The sequence below is a fragment of the Xenopus laevis genome, chromosome 1L (assembly GCF_017654675.1).
Source record: "Xenopus laevis strain J_2021 chromosome 1L, Xenopus_laevis_v10.1, whole genome shotgun sequence".
NCBI classification, from domain to species: Eukaryota; Metazoa; Chordata; class Amphibia; order Anura; family Pipidae; genus Xenopus; species Xenopus laevis.
The window spans coordinates 110,403,759-110,421,129 of record NC_054371.1 but is presented as its reverse complement, the minus strand read 5'-3'; the positions used below and the strand labels follow the sequence as shown (position 1 = coordinate 110,421,129).

Below are 17,371 nucleotides of genomic sequence, written 5' to 3'. Positions count from 1 at the left end.
GGTTTATTCAACAAAAAGTAGCTGACCCTTCTCAGATGATGGTCCATCTAAAATATTGTTACATCCTGTGTCCAAATTTTTCATACACGGTACCATGAAATAATATTGCAGATAGCAGCCCAAGATACATAGGACAATGGTGGAAGTTTTGTTCTATTTTCATTTTTCTGAACACAAAAAGATAAAAAGCCACAAAGGAATGGAAAATAGCAGTTTTCTGCAGCAGATTCAGCATTACTTTTTCTTAATAATCAAATGATTCCTATAATGTTTCACACAGCCATTAGATCTAACCTACTTAGGTGTGCACTGTCCATCTTCAAGTCTTAAATGCAGTGCCCAAGCATAACATTCCATTGTGGTGCAAGATACTTGATACGCAGGAGCCCTGGTAATCTGCAGTGCTCTTGCATAATGACCTGGAAGAGCTCTCGTCTAAAAAAAGAGCTCTTTGAGAGGATTATGGAAAATAAGATGGAGAGCACTTCAGGTGTACTGTCTATGCTGAAGCAGGATTTTGGTTATCCTTTAGAAGCACACAGATTGTATTAAGTAATTATGCTATTTTTATGTTAATTTTCAACTGTATCGGTACTGTATTTTTATTTATTTAGTCACTGGGATGTATTCATCAGGAAAAGGAAAAATGTAGCTACTTGAATAGTTGGCTACTGCAGCATACAGGATCTTTACATTTAATTAAGGCAATCATATCATTGCTAAGACAGACTGCAATTTTTTATATTCTAGGTTTTCATGTCTTCATATTTGTCTGGATTGCATTCAACTTTTTAAAAATATCAGAGTGATTGCTCAGTCTTTTAATGTCTTCAAAGAGGTGATTATTCAAACATCTGTTCTGTCGCTTGGCAGTGTGGAGGGCGGTCGTTTAGTGCACAGGGCAAAACAAAGCAGCTATAGAGATGCGTGGAAGGGAAAACAGTATGTTCATTGTTCAACAGAAATATTGGCTGTTATGGGGTATGAAGTGAAATTTGTCTGGGAGTGAGAATGCTGTCTATTTCTATACTTAATTTCCTCTGAGAAAATCTATTTTATATTAGAGAAATCTGAAAAATATGAAAATCACATTTAATTTCTTGTAAGGACATTTAAACCATATCCATTGGCTTCCTCGTAGAATATAACAAAGTGCTACCTCAGTAGCTAAAAGTGTTATTCATGTGCATGGGGGTCAATGCAGCCCCTTCCAAAGATCCCTTCTATATGCTCCAGCTGAATTCTGATACCACATTCACAAATGTTCTATGTTTTCCTATCTTAACTGACACAATAATTGCTACGTGTTTTTTCCCAAAACCCCTTCTATATAATCTTAGTTGTAATGTTCCCTACTTTTTCTAGATAATCCTGTTGTTTCTATTTTAATCCATTGATTTCTAATCAATAATTTAATAACATGCCCATAAAAGCAAACAAAAGCCAACTTTCAACCCCACACATGTATTGTAGTCCTTTTTTCTGTCTTCCTTTTATTCACATTGCTTTTGCTTATCTAAATAAATACTAAAAGGCTTTGAAGATATAAGTCATTACTGACATCACAATCTGCTCCCCATCCCTTTAGATTGTTGTGATCAGTGATCGAAAGCATGCACAGTTCATTGACAACGTGAAGCACATGCACAGTTTATGTGATACAAGTTAGATTAGTAGTTTATTCAGATTACATGGTATCATAGATATCAGTTCATTCTGCACCATAATTAATTAATAGTCTAGCAGTAGAACAGGAGTGCCCATACTTTACTAATGTGGGGTCTACTTTTAGTGATGTTGTCCCATTAGGATCTACATCCATATAAGTATTGTTAGCTTCTGTTCCGTGGAAAATATTATTTAAATTTTGATTGATGAGAAAATGTATATTGCTATATTTAACAAACAATTATTTCCTAACATAATAAATATCTGAATGAAAAGCATGAAACAGGAGAGTGATTTAGACAAACTGTTTGTTAACACTGTCTTGAGATCTACTGATCACCAGCTAAAGGTCTACTGGTAGATCCCAATCTACCTTTTGGGCACCCATGCTGTAGAATAGCTGCCTCCTGTTTTGATAATTTTCAGCAACCCACTAAATTTAGTTCCTTAACAGCAGCCCAATGTACACCGAGCACGTGCAGTGCCACTGGCACACAAAACATAGCCTTTGAATATTAAGGATGGCAAACTGCTTTGGACAGCTTCCACGGCATACAGGGAGTCCAAATAGAATCCCTAAAAATAACCAACTGCGCAATATACATTAATTCATGTTTTAAGAGATCTGCTCTGGTACCCCAGGGCACCAAAGCTCTGAATTTGCTGAAGTTAATTGCATGCTGTGCTGTGTTCTGTGTGCACCCAAAGCCATTTGGATAAAAGTATACATGTTACCAAGCATTATGTCATTTTGGCCATATACTGGGTTCTAACTGGCATACACTCACAGATAGATAAAGTGGCAGTATCATATCTTTCATTATGTCAGTCTGAGCATACAGAGTGAAGCACAACTCTTTTTTTTTTTTTTTAACTCAGGTAGTTTATTGAAAAATTAAAAAATAATAATAGTTCTTACAGCAGAAGCGTAAAAGGCATATCACTGTTCAGCATGTCAGTTACAGAGATCACATAGATATTACAAGAATGTTACGCTTTACATCAATATCTCTGCTAAAGACTTTATAGGAAAACAACATGTATCAGAGTGGTACGTAAATATCAAAAAACAGGTAATTAGAAACATCACAATATATTAGTATCATAGCTCCTTAACCTTTATTTCCCGACAATTGGGCGGAAGCACAACTCTTTACATTTAATTCTAGGTGTACATCACAGGGCAAAGGTAAAACACAAACAAACAGTGCTTTTTCGTTTGTTTTTGAAACATCTCCTCTTGTCCTAGCATTAATAAATGAAGCCTTTGCTCTATTATTCAAACAAAAAATACTTTTAGAAAATCCTTAAGCTCTGTAGGCAGTTGAACCATGCACTGTAGAGTATAATTAATTCCATGTATATTGTTGTTTAAAGGCAATAATTAGTAGATCATTGACAGTGATAATTATGCCTTGCAGTTTGCAGTAGGAACAGTCTGAATTAGTGATCACCAAGTTATTTCAGTTGAAATGCTAATTATATTTTAACTATAATTATATTTTCAATATATTCAGTATATAAAATGGTAACTGCTATGTCCTGAAAGTAAAGGGGCAGTTCAACATCAAAAAAGTATTATTTTAAAATAGTACACCAACAATAGTGATGTTTTCCGCTGCTTTCTGTTTTCTACTTCTTTCTTGTTTTTTTCTCTAAAAATGTTTTTATATATAAATTCTTAAGTTAGCCAGTGCACCTCCAAAGCCCAGGTCACTAACTCTCTGAATTGTTCCAATGTTATATATTATGGGGGTCAAATACTACTAAACTCAAATACTCAAATACTCACATAGTACTAAAGCACTAAAGGGCTGGTGGAGAGCTGATTGTGCCTCTCTTTTATTGGAATGTTAGGGCCTATTTCGACTCCCAGTCCAGAACTGACACCCCCTAATGCCCTCCCCTATGAACACAGCACAGCCAAACAGTATAGGGTAGTGCACAACATACAACTAACATGGGGGTGTGCAACAATTTTTGAATTTTGCAGCCTGCCGTGCACGAACCCACTGATCCCCTAGTTGGTCTAATTACTTTTAAGCATAAATTAAGTCTACTGTACTACAGATCATTAGTTGCTAGTCAAGCTTGAAGCGTGGAGCTGCTTCTGGGGGCTGGGGCTAATATATATATATTTTTTTTTTTAACTCTTTATTTAACATAAAGTTTACAGTCACGACGTAACAAAATCTGCACAATGTTATCACAAACCTCAGATCAGCACATATTACGCATTGTACAAAAAAATGAAAGAAGGGGAAGAGCATGGCATCTACAATAGAAAAGAGAAGTCATACGCTTCCCAGGTTTACCTATACCCAATGAAGGGAAAGCCCTTCCGATTTATTGCTTACAATATCAGCGTTCCATAAATGTAAACAGAAAGAAAAAAGGGAACAAAAAGAGCAGACAGAAGAAGGGGAAGGGTAGGGAGGGAAAAAGAAAAGAAAGGGAGAAAAAGAAAAAAAAAAAAAAAGGAAACAACACTAAAGCATCAAAACTGTCCGAGCTCGGGGGAAATCAAGGAAATATGAGGATCCCAGTCTGGGAGTAAGTTAGCATGGTAGGGGCTAATATATTTTTAACACCAAAAGTTGTTAAGAATAAAAGTGCCGTACTGTACTTACTGTATCTGAAAAAAACAAGAGGCCCATTTATAAAAGGATGGTAAAAAAGTAGGATAGTAGCCAGTTCTATTACCATTCCTTTCAGATTTAACAGTTAAAACTCCATGTTAGAACAATTAGTTCCAGAGCAGAAAATAGCGTATTAATGTATTCATATGCGTATTAATGCTGAGCACTAATGCCCCAATAAATATGTTCTGACAAAAAGCAACATTTCAAGGTGGCTTGCAAGTTGTATGCTATTGTTATGTGTTTACATGCCACTTTTAATTACAGATAAGGGCCCTATTATCCAGAATGCTTGGAACCTAGAATTTTCCAGATAAGGATCTTTCCTTAATTTGGCCCTCCATGATTTAAAGGGGTTGTTCACCTCTGAGTTAACTCAGTTATGTATGTAGAGAGTGAAATTCTGAGACAGTTTGCAATTTTTTACTATTTGTGTTTTTTTTTATTTAGCTTTTTAGCTTTTTATTCATCAGCACTTCAAATTGCAATTTCAGCAATCTGGTTGCTAGTGTCCATAGCCATAGCAACCAGGCACTGATTTGAACAAGAGACTGGAATATTAATAGGAGAGGTCTGAATAGAAAGATGATTAAAGGGGACCTGTCACCCAAAAAAATTATTCAAAATCCTATTTTATCACATTAGTCAAGCAAAATGAACTTTAATTACACTGTATAAATTATTTGAATCTTGTTTCCTTCAGTCTGGGAATTAATAATTATAGCAAGCAAGCAGCAGCCATTTTGTGGACACTGTTTTTAAGACAAGCTTTGCATCATCTCAAAATCTTGTTTGTGCACCAGAATGGGGGACCCGATGTCCATTTCTATGCACTGGCTACACAATTAAATGTTAAAAAGAACAGGGGAATGTGGTGAGAGCAGTGACATCTATGAAGTGCTGAATGGAAAGTGAAAGTAATTGCCTGCCCCGCCTCTATGCCCATGGCATAGAGGCGGGGCAGACAATATTTGATTGACAGCTGAGATTTTTAAATGAGCTTACAACGGCCATGAATGCTTTAATAAAAAATAGAAATTGGATTTCATGTTTAATTTGAAAAGGACTTTTATTATACAGATGTTTGTGTCTGGGCGACAGGTCCACTTTAATAAAAAGTAGCAATAACAATACATTTGGAACCTTACAGAGCATTTGTTTTTTAGATGGAGTCAGTGACCCCCATTTGAAAGTAGGCAAATCATTCAAAAACTAATTAAAAAAAGAAAAAATGAAGACCAACTGAAAGTTGCTTAGAATTTGCCATTCTATAACATACTAAAAGTTATCGTAAAGGTGAACAGTCCCTTTAAGTCTTCTAAAAATAATTTAAACATTAAATAAACCCAATAGGATTGTTTTGCCTCCAATAAGGATTACACATATTTTAGCCGTGTTCAAGTACATTGTACTGTTTTATTATTACAGAGAAAAGGGAAATCTGTTTTAAAATTATGAATTAGTTGATTAAAATTAAATCTACAGGAGATGGCCTTCCTGTAATTTGGTGATTTCTTGATAACAGGTTTCTGGATAATGAATCCCATACCTGTATACTGGATCTGCATTCTTTACTGTTTCACTGAAAATTTGATTTGCAAAACATGCTAACTTGCCAAGTTGCCAGTAGCAACCAATTAATATTTAACTTTGTCTTTAAATTTGCTTCAGTATCTGCATACATCTAGATATACAGTAGCTTGTTGCTTTTACTTGACTTCTAACTCCTAATACAGTGCTGTCCAACGTCTATGGTACCGAGGGCCGGAATTTTTCCAATCTACATGGTGGAGGGCCGATAACGGAAGCCGGTGTTAGCTACTCCCTGTTTTTAGACCACACCCACTTTAAACCACACCCATGTTACCGCAAGACCATGTCCACATTAATGACACACCAAAAAACCAAATGGTTGGTGCTCACTGCAGGGATCAGGGCTGGAATTAGGGGTAGGCGGCTGTCTAGGGCGCCATCATTGAGGGCCGCACTTTTTTAAATTTGTTTCAGTAATAATGGTCACCCAGTTGGGTGGAATCCATCTCCTTCCTCTTCTCCCTCTTGCCGGCAAGTAATAGCTCCTTCTGTGCGGTGCACCGCAACGTGCATACACGCGTCAATGACGTCACTGATGTGTTGGATGACAGAGAGAGGCAGAGTGCTGGGGGGCTGCTTGGTGTGGCTCTCGCTGCTCTCAGCCTTGCACAGTTGCACTGAAGACTTTCTTTCTATTACCGTATATACCCGAGTATAAGCCGAGTTTTTCAGCATCCAAAATGTGCTGAAAAAGTCTACCTCAGCTTATACTCTGGTCAGCGGTACCCGACCCGAGTAGCTGAGATTGCAGTCACTTTTAATCATTCCTATACCAACAGTACACTTGGGGAGAGACTGCAATATCCCACAATGCCCTCTGTTGGTTATATGAAAGAATAACAGTGCGCCCTCTGTTGGTTATATGAAAGAATAACAGTGACTGCAATATCACACAGCGCCATCTGTTGGTTATATGAAAGAATAACAGTGACTGCAATATCACACAGCGCCATCTGTTGGGTGTATGAAAGAATAACAGTGCGCCCTCTGTTGGTTATATGAAAGATTAACAGTGACTGCAATATCACACAGCGCCATCTGTTGGTTATATGAAAGAATAACAGTGACTGCAATATCACACAGCGCCATCTGTTGGTTATATGAAAGAATAACAGTGACTGCAATATCACACAGTGCCATCTGTTGCTTATATGAAAGAATAACAGTGCGCCCTCTGTTGGTTATATGAAAGAATAACAGTGACTGCAATATCACACAGCACCCTCTGTTGGTTATATGAAATAATAACAGTGACTGCAATATCACACAGCGCCATCTGTTGGTTATATGGAACAATAACAGTGACTGCAATATCACACAGCGCCATCTGTTGGTTATATGGAAGAATAACAGTGACTGCAATATCACACAGTGCCCTCTGTTGGTTATATGAAAGATTAACAGTGATGGCAATATCAAACAGCACCCTCTGCACATGGTAGTGGGACAATGCACACAGTAATCCGTTTGGCAATTCTCTGTCACCATCAACTTTGCAAAGAAGTCCGGTTGATCGCTGGGGGGGTCGCTTTGGCAGAATGTGCGCTGCTGGGAGACAGGGCTGTAGTTGTGTCTAGGCTTATACTAGAGTCAATAAGTTTTCCCAGTTTTCGTAGGTAAAATTTTATACTCGGGTCGGCTTATACTCGAGTATATACGGTACTGTAAAGTGTGAAGCTTCCTGCTGGCACAGCCAGGTACAGATTTGGGGTCCATATGTTTGCTGTTGCTGCTGGGCTCTCGCACAGGTACATAAATACTTGGGGGCAATATGATGTGATCAGATTTATTTTTGGCTTTTGCTGACACAGGTAAAGATTGAGGGCAATATGATGGCTGCAGGAGGGCTGTATGATGAATGGCTGCTGAGCTTGCCGGTACAGGTACAGGGGGCAGTAATATAAATGAAAAAGTGGTGTACACTTTCTTGCTCTCTTTATTTAAAAACCATTTAAAAACCATCATGGTAAGAAGGGAAATGGTAATGCAGGACAAGCTCTTGCCTAGGGTGCCGAACTACCTTGTGCCTGCCCTGGCAAGGATGCCACTCATATGTGAAAAAAGCTAAGTCATATTAAGACATACCCATAAATCCATATACCTCCTCCTCCCCTGTGTTTAATACAGTACCCCAGCATATGATTACACACCTTAGAGGCTACTAACAATAATTTTCAAATGCTAACAAACCCCCAGAACAAAAACCAAAGTATGACACACAGAGAGGGAAGACAGAACAGAGCAGGAGACAGGGAAAGCTCTCAGTCTAATATGTACTACATACAGTGACACAGTGCTGGTGCCCCATTAGCATTTTGTATAAAGTGTGAACAGGTGAACAATGTGGACAGTTTCAGTCTGGTTCTCAGGTGTGAACAGTACAGGCCTTTAGCGGAGTGAACAATAGAGGTGTCACAAGTGTGAACAATGCAGGGGGATCACAGGTGTAAACAATACAGGGGATTAGTTTGATCTTTAGACAATGCAGGGGCCAGTTAATCTCTGTAGTGATACATTTTAAATTTTACATATGGTAAAAAGACACAGCAGGCAGACTGATGTGGAGGGCCACATGAGGGGGGGGGGGTCGCGGGCCGCCAGTTGGACAGCCCTGTCCTAATACATTGTGCTAAAAACCTTCTGGATCTACTTAAAGGAAAACTATACCCTCAAAACAAACACTTAAGTAACGGATAGTTTACATCATATTAAGAGGCATATTAAGAGTCTTACCAAACTGGTTTATATATAAGTTAATCTTGCCTTGAGCCACCATTTTGTGATGGTCTCTGTGCTGCCTCAGAGATCACCTGACCAGAAATACTACAACTCTAACAGGAAGAAGTGTTGAAGCAAAAGACAGAGCTCTGTCTGTTAATTGGCTCATGTGACCTAACAAGTATGGTTTGTTGTGTGTACAGTGAATCGTATGATCCCAGGGGACGGCCCTTATTTTTTAAAATGGCAATTTTCTATTTATGAATACCCAATGGCACATACTACTAGAAAAGTATATTATTATGAAAATGGCATATTTAAATGAATATGACTACATATATATATATAAATACATATGAGCTGTTTTATGCAATATCTTTTTATAGAAACCTACATTGTTTGGGGGTATAGTTTTCCTTTAAAATGACAGGCACTCCAAAAGATCACTCCAAAACCAGATGACAGTAATAAACGTTTTTGTTCTTTAATAAGTCTGTATTTGAAGTGATCCATATAGTAATATAAAAAATAGAAATGTTTATTTTGTGCACAAGCATACCAAAAGGACAGAGGTACTTCAGTACTCCATGGCCACTGAGCTTGTCTCTCATAATGTGTTTTGTACCATTGTGTGCTTCATCAGAAGACCTTCTTAGAGTAATATCTTGGTTTGCCTGCCATTTTTAGTATATACAGTTCAATCCACCTCTCATGTTGTAGTCTTAGGGCAGCTCATCTGAGCCCCATAAAAATTCTTGCTTGTGATTCTGCCCAAGAATGTATTTTTCGTGTTGCAAATCAATTAAATATTGCTCTGTTTGAAAAGTGTTTACCTTTTAATCTGCAAAAATACTTTTTTTTTAAATATACTGAGAGTTAATTATCACCATAATTCAGTACAGTGGTGACTGGAATGCACCACATGATTAACTGGATGGATACAAGGGCTTATTCAAGTATATGTTCTAAAAAAAATTCAAAATTATGTGTGCTTGAACACTATTTACAAGGGTACTGAACTGAATATTTCTTGTATCATGTTAAAAATATATTTGCAACAACTACTAAGGCTACTGTGCCTTGTAGGGTCAGTCAGATTACCATGGTATAAACACCCTTCAAAATCCACTTCTATTAGCCCAATACCTTGCTTCCATCCAAAGCCAAAATTCCATTAAATCCAGTAATAGGTATGGATACAAAATAAGCGCAGAAGTACTGCTGCAAAAAGTGCCTTTATTCACAAACACTAGGTGTTGTAGGGTCGTTGTGCAGTTGAACTGGATGTACAGGCCATATACTGTATGTCATGTAAAAAAGTATTGCGTGATATCAGTACAGGGAAAACTATCACAGATACAGAAGACCGTAAAAGGGAATGGCACATAAAATTGACTGCACATGTATATTTTGCAAACCAGCCACAATTGAACGGCAGTCCGCTTTGTGCCATTTCCGCTGTTTGTCATACAAGTGAGGTCTGCACTGATTCATTAGGCACAGGTAACCCTCTAGCTACCACCCACTCAGAAGGTAGAGGTAACTCCAAGGTTTTGCCTGCATCAAGAGGCTCAGCAGCTCTCAGTTCCGAATGGAAGGCGCAGAGTGCAACTATATGGAAGTACAAGGAGCGCTTTCAACGCAAGTACTTTTAATTAAAGTGGCTTTACTTGCAACTGACTGTATGAATGAGTTGGATATAAGGGGATATAAAGGAATGCCTTTGAATGTACTGTAAGTGGGGAAATGATTAATGAATCATGCAACGAGGTTACAAAAGTCAGAACAACGTCTTAGGGAAATTTATGACAAGCTATAAAGGAATCATATATATAACCTGTAGTTAACAGATTAACAGATGCATTCAGAAAAAGGGCAGAGGAATGTTAATAAAGTAATAAAAAGACACAGAAATAATAAAAACTGGAGTGAAAATTAAACTGGCCAAGTATTTCTAATGTGTGCACTGCATGCAATTCTTTGTATGTCAGGAAGCTTGTTGCATACTTATGGAAATCCCCAGCCATGTTCCAGGCACACAACAATGTAGAGCTCTCCAAAGGGAAGGTCTCTTCCCAGAACGAGTATTTCCTCAGGAAGCCAGGGCACTCACTTGTGACAACAGACATTTTGCAGGCCCCATCCCTGATTGTGCAGTTGTGCACTTACTTTGTACAGCATCATTTCTAGAATACTCTCAGCTCTAACTACAAATGTACGTTTTCATGGGTTTTCTGTTTATACTTAGCAAATATTCATATTTGTTTGTAAAGCTGGCCATAGATGTGCAGATTCTAGCCTCTTATCAATCTTCTGACTTGCAATTTACTATTCAGATTAGATAAAGTAGTAAAAGAACAAATCAGACGATGTTCTGGCCGTGACAGCAATTGTATGAAAGTTATATCCAACAAGTGACAGTCACCCATTTATATCGTCAGATAGGCAATACAGGCAGAGATATTATCGTTAACCAACAGAAATCTTCTAACCTGTCCAATCGACTAAACAACCAATTGCCATGATATGAAAAAAGGGGTAATTTAGGATTGCAAGTCCAGCTGCAAGACCACTAAATTGGTCACAGTCAGTTGTGCAAGATATTTGCATCAAAAGGCCAAGGGCGAGCCTGGCCCCTCCGCCGCTTGAGGTAGCAGAGGTTGCTTCCGCCCCCCCCCCCCGTGCACTTACCTTTTTGCACCTGAGGGGGTCCACAAGGGCGGCAGAGAGGGCCAGTACACTATCGCCTTACTGCGCTCTCTGCACTAGAAGAGACGTATTTCCGGTTTGAAAACTGGAAATTCGGCTCTTAAAGTAGTGGGAGCTAGTGGTACCTAGTGGAACGCTAACGCCTGAGGCGACAGCCTCAGCTCGCCTCATTGGCAAAGCGCTCCTGCAAAAGGCTTTAAGTATTGCCTGTTACATGTATATATACTTACTATGAGTCATTTCTTTCTGCAATTTGTCAGTTATTCTGAAGGAGTGATCGTTTTTAAAATACATTCTTAGCTGTTCTGCAAAGTCTATCTTTATTGTAGTCAATAAATTAGTCTATTCAGGGTACATGCATGTGGCGATACTGCTCGTTTGTTTCCAATGACGGCTGAAAGTGCATGTGGTTTATGACATGGCACGTTCAGAATGAAATGTATGTGCAGCAGTGCTGAAGCACTAGAGGAAAAGTGACGCAGAGAGAAGAATATGGCAGTGGCAATGTTTGAAACAGTAGTGTGTGAAGTTTAATTTCTCCAGCTTTCCTTCTTCTTTAATTGTATCTATTGATGCAGTGGAACACTGGACCTACCGCCCCCTGTGAAGGCCTGCATATTAGTGATGTGCAGGCTGGGCCGATACCCGCAGGTCAGGCGGGTTCAGGCCGATACCTGCGGATCAGGTGGGTTCGGGATAAATAATACCCGCATGTCGGGCGAATTTGGGCTGATACCTGTAGGTCGGGTTGGTTTGGGCCGACCTCGCTGCGACGAGCTTCTGACTTCTGGTTTTATAGGTCCGCGCCTGCCTGCCCCTTTTATGACATCGGTGGGGTGGTTAGTACGGGTCTAGAAAAGGAGGAGGCAAGCCTGGTGCAGGCGGGCGCGGGTTTGGTGGGTGTGAGTTCGGGTGTGGGTCGAGCGTTTCTCGACCATCACATCACTACTACTTTTTGCATTCATGAGGAGCTCCTGCATTTTCAAGTCAGCTGGTAACCCTAGATTAAAAGCAATATGCTGCAGGTGACTGGAATTGTAGAAGACTTTGCACCTTTTAATACATGACCCACAAGTTGCTATTGCTGCAAATAGTGGCTCTACAAACTAAAAGTACTCTATACTCCTGAACATTGTAGGTCTCTATATATTACATAAAATAGACCTTGTTTTAAACACTTTTATATAAATAAAAATACATAAATTTAATTGTATTTGCCAATGGATAATGCCATGCTATAACACTGACATTTAAAGTGCTACGGTTGTAGCTATTGCTTGTGGCTCCCATGAGCTCTTATTATGTGCATTTATGCCTTTCAACATACATGGAAATACATTTGTCTGTATTGTTTGTGCAAGGGTATCATTGAAAGACTGCATTCTTGTGTTTCTTATTTCTGCATCAACTTGAAGCTGCAGAAAGGAGGGTGTTCCATTAGCTTTGCAGGGCTGGTAGCCATAGTAACAACCTAATATGTTGTTGTGCATGTATCCAAAATCTACTTGAATCAAACTGCACTGTCCTATCAGATGGCACTGTGTGAACCAGAGTGACTTCTTAAAGTGAATCTGTGTCCTGTCATGTTACCAAAATGTCACTTTTGGACTGCACATCATAGCAGGGTAAGTAATGCTCTCGAAGGCAAGACAACAAGTTATTTGTGTGATAATGACACTCATGGGGGAATTACTTGGCATTATATGCACATTGAAGACCAAGAATGTCATATGCTAAGGGTCAGGACTATAGCAGGATAACAAGGGTCGACTCGGGGCTTATTTTTTGTGTTTAGTAGCTGAATTCACTTACCATATATTCACCACAACGTATCAGATGTTCATTTCAAGGCATACCTCATATTAACATTCAGTAATACTTTTTATTTTGCATGATAAATTCCTGAAATCAGCTTTAGCTTTATAGTACACTTTATATCAATATTTTTCTTTTGGAGACCCTGCAAGTGAAGAATAAAAAATCTGCTGAAAATTGGATTCGTTTGTAAACTCTGATGAACAGGACCTTCTTTATTATCTGTATTGGTGAGTTTAGGTATGTAATTTGTATGATTGATGTATATGCCCTTCTAATACACAGTGCTACAGAATGTTGTTTTCATTTTTATATGTGTGTTGATTGTAATAATCATAAAGGTTTCTTGGAATATTGCTAGTTGTAGATGTTTTAAATAGCCTGATCTTTGCAGGACTAACATGTAGTAACCAATGAAATGCTTATCAAGTGATTACTGCTACCTGCTTGTTGTCATGAGTTACTACACTGCTGTCCAACTTCTGTGGTACCGAGGGACGGAATTTTTCTTGGCTACATGGTGGAGGGCTGATAATTGAAGCCAGTGTTAACCAATCTCTGTTTTTAAACCACACCCACTTTAAACCACACCCATGTTACCACAAGACCATACCCACATTAATGGTGGTAGCACACCAAAAAACCAAATGTTGGTGCTCACTGCAGGAATATCACTTATCACTCATGTGAAAAAAGTTGTCATATTAAGACCTACCCTTAAATCCATATGCCTCCTCCTCCCCTGTGGATAACAGCACCCCCGCAGCACATGGTTAAATACCCTAACAATAATTTATTTTCAAATGCTAACAAACCCCCAGAACAAATACCAAGCTTATGTTCCACAGGCAGAGCGGAGCACACACAGGCAGAGCTTGGCACACACAGGAAGAGTATGGCACACACAAGCAGAGCATGGCACACACAGGCACAGCATTGGGAAGGCAGAGTATGGGACACCAAGCTAGCATAGAGCAGGTAGCATATGGCACACACAGGGAGCATATGGAAGGCAGAAGAGGAGACAGGGAAACCTATCAGGGCCACTCTAAGATGTACTACATACAGTGACACAGTGCTGGTGCCCCTCCAGCAGTTTGTAAGAGTGTAAACAGGTGAACAATGTGGGCAGTTTCCATCTGGGTCTCTGGTGTGAACAGTACAGGGGGGATTACATGTGTGAACAATGCAGGGGATTACAGTCAGAGGTGGGACAGCCCCTTAGTTACTAGACCAATCTTTTGTACTAGACTAACGTTTGGACCTGTTATTTCATTACCCATGAAAATGTGTAAATGTCTCTACTCTTTGATACTTTGTGTAGACACTTTGTATCTGTAGTAGTCAGTAATTTTCCCCAGCCTCTTGTTAATTGTTGCAAGGTAATATTTAAGGAGGTTGTTCACCTTTCAAAGACTTTTTTTCTCAGTTCAGTTGTTTTCAGATTGTTCCCCAGAAATAAATGCTTTTTTCAATTACTTTCCATTTTTTACTGTTTTTTCAAAATATAAGTTTAAAGTTAAATGTTCCTGTTTCTGGTGTTTGAGTCTGAATGTCAGCTCAGTAATTCAGGTACAGACTATAAACTGTTTGCAACATTACATTAAAACATTTTTCAGCAGCATCTCTGGAGTATTAGCAACTATTGTATCAATTCTAACAGCTGCCTCTAATGAAATTCAGGGATTCTGCTCAGCAGGGAAAAAGATTAGAAATGTATCAACTAAATGTATCAATTTAGAAAAGTTTACGGGGTTGGCGACCCTCCCCTTCCCAGAGCTGTTTTAGAAAAAATTAAAAGGGGAATTCCACAAAAACATAAGCTTTTGGAAAAGTAAACGTAATTTCAACTTTGTAATATACATCAATTAAAAAATATGCAGACTTTTCATGATTTTTAAAGGTTTCTGACCGTTCTCTAAGCCTAGCCCCCTGCTCTTCTGCTGATCTTTCTACTTTTGTGTTACTTTGTATCTACAGCCAGCTGTCCTTAGACTGCATCCTCTAAACCACACAATCCCCTGCACATGTGATTTCAATGAACGGAACAGAACATCATAGTGAAATGCATTGTGGGTTATGTAGTTTCTGCATGCTGTCTGTAAACTGTGAAAAACTTGTTACAATTTGTAACATCAATGTTTTAGTCCCGCCTTCCCTGCCAGATTTCAGCATAGAAAATGGCATTTATTCATACTTTTTGAAGAGGAAACAGGTAACTGTGATGGGTATATTATGGGTTTCTGTGTTATGTAGGCCTCTTTATCAAATTTTGGTTTGGAAGCTGGAGTTCCACATTAAAGGAATTGTTCAGTATAAAAATAAAAACTGGGTAAATAGATAGCCCGTCCAAAATAAAAAATGTTTCTAATATAGTCAGTTAGGCAAAAATGTAATGTATAAAGGCTGGAGTGACTAGATGTCTAACATAATAGCCAGAACACTACTTCCTGCTGTGCAGCTCTCTCGGTTTCCACTGATTGGTTACTAGGCAGTAACCAATGAGTGAAGTGGGGGTGGGCCACATGGGACATAACTGCTGCTTTTGAATCTGAGCTGAATGCTAAGGATCAATTGAAACTCAATGAACAGTTATGTCCCATGTGGTCACCCTTCAAGTCGCTGACTAACTTAGAGTTATAGAGCTGAAAAGCAGCAAGTAGTGTTCTGGCTATTATGTTAGACATCCAGTCACTCCAGCCTTTATACATTACATTTTTGGCAAACTAACTATATCAGAAACATTATTTTGGACAGGCTATCTATTTATCCAGTTTTTATTTTCACACTAAACTTTTCCTTTAAACTTTTCAGTTCAATATTAGAAAAATGGTCACACAGAGAAAATAGAAAGCAATTGGAAAAAATCTTTTTTTCTGGTGAACTATCTGAAACCAACCAAACTGAAAAAAATGTTGGAAGGTGAACAACCCCTTTAAGGTGTCTTAAGAATTTTTTGTTCATGGTATGCGTGCCTTTTAATAATATTCACAGACAAATTAAGAAGCCTTGCAGCTGTTTTGCTTGGGCATCATAATGAATTGTTCCATGTTGAACACTCCAGCTCATTTCATTTGCATCATACATTTTAATCATTTGTGTCTGTATAATCTAGTTACGGTAAAATACTGTTTAAAAAATCAACCTGACTTGGAATGGAGTAGCTTAGAGCTACAGGGCTGTAGGATTTAAGCCTCAGTTACCTCAGTTAAAGTGTCAGTTCGAAGAAAAAGCAAAGCGAGTGAATCACAATGGAGTGTGCTTTGGTTGCTGTTAAAGATGTATATATTCGCAGCTCTGGAAGTCAAAATGTTACAGAAACAAACAGGACTTTCTAATGAGTAAGAAAAGGCCAAGTTCCTAATAAAACAGGATCTTTATCACTCTGGCGCCAAGCTATGTTTGCTTTGTAGAAGGGAGTAGTACCAATACATCTCCTGTTCTGCTGTATGTTAGACAAAGAGGACCGTAATAGGACTTGTGGTAATGGAGCCCTATTTTCTAACGCTATCACACAATTTGTAAGATCAATTTTGTAAGGCTATAAAAATTTATTTTTTTGTGCTAAAGATTAGGGCAGTTTTAAAGATTATTGCTATATTCCTTAGAGGGGAAACACTTATTGCACACAAAATACATTGCATTACAATGGATACATTATGAAATGGCTTACCCCTTTCACAATCTTTTACTTCAGCCATGCGAGTAAATAAGTCTATGGCAGGATAGAGTTTATTTATAATGGGCAGAGTAGAGCGGAATTAAAAGAATTTATTTGTTCACTGCCAGAATAAAATATTCTTTAGTATTTCATAAAAATGTTGGAACATAAAAAAGAAATTCCAAGTAAAAGGCTAAATGTTAAAAGCTGTTACTAAACAAAGAAAGGCTGATGTTAACAATGCCTTAGCTTATTATGGATTAATTTGTAAAATTTCTGTGATTGTGGTATGTTAAGCTATAAAAGGAATATTATATGTATGTTTTCTGTTTTCTCGTTGCATGTCCCTGGATTTATATATCTGTAAAAATGATAAATACCTAATTTAATTAAAGATACACCAGCAGTATAAGCAGTAACAGCACACAACACACATGGCCGCGCACGCACGCCCTCATTTGAGCACGACTTTGCATGTGCATCCTTGTTTGCGCAAGGCCACGAGGGGGGGGTGGAGGGTTGTTGAGACGTGACCAGCCGGGTTGCCTGTTGTGCCTGCCCGTCAGTG

At 38.6% G+C, this 17,371-nt stretch overlaps 1 protein-coding gene across 3 annotated transcripts in view; it reads left to right on the top strand.

Annotated features, from left to right (window-relative positions):
• The window catches only part of kank3.L (KN motif and ankyrin repeat domains 3 L homeolog), a 54,584-nt gene that overhangs the window by 13,562 nt on the left and 23,651 nt on the right, over positions 1–17,371 (top strand). The window contains exon 1 of one of the 3 annotated variants that reach the window (XM_041562012.1): positions 12,929–12,952. The exons of the other annotated variants lie outside the window; for them this stretch is intronic. The gene's annotated coding sequence lies outside the window, so the exon portion shown is untranslated. Of the gene's footprint in view, positions 1–12,928; positions 12,953–17,371 lie in introns of those variants that run through there. 3 annotated transcript variants of the gene reach the window in all.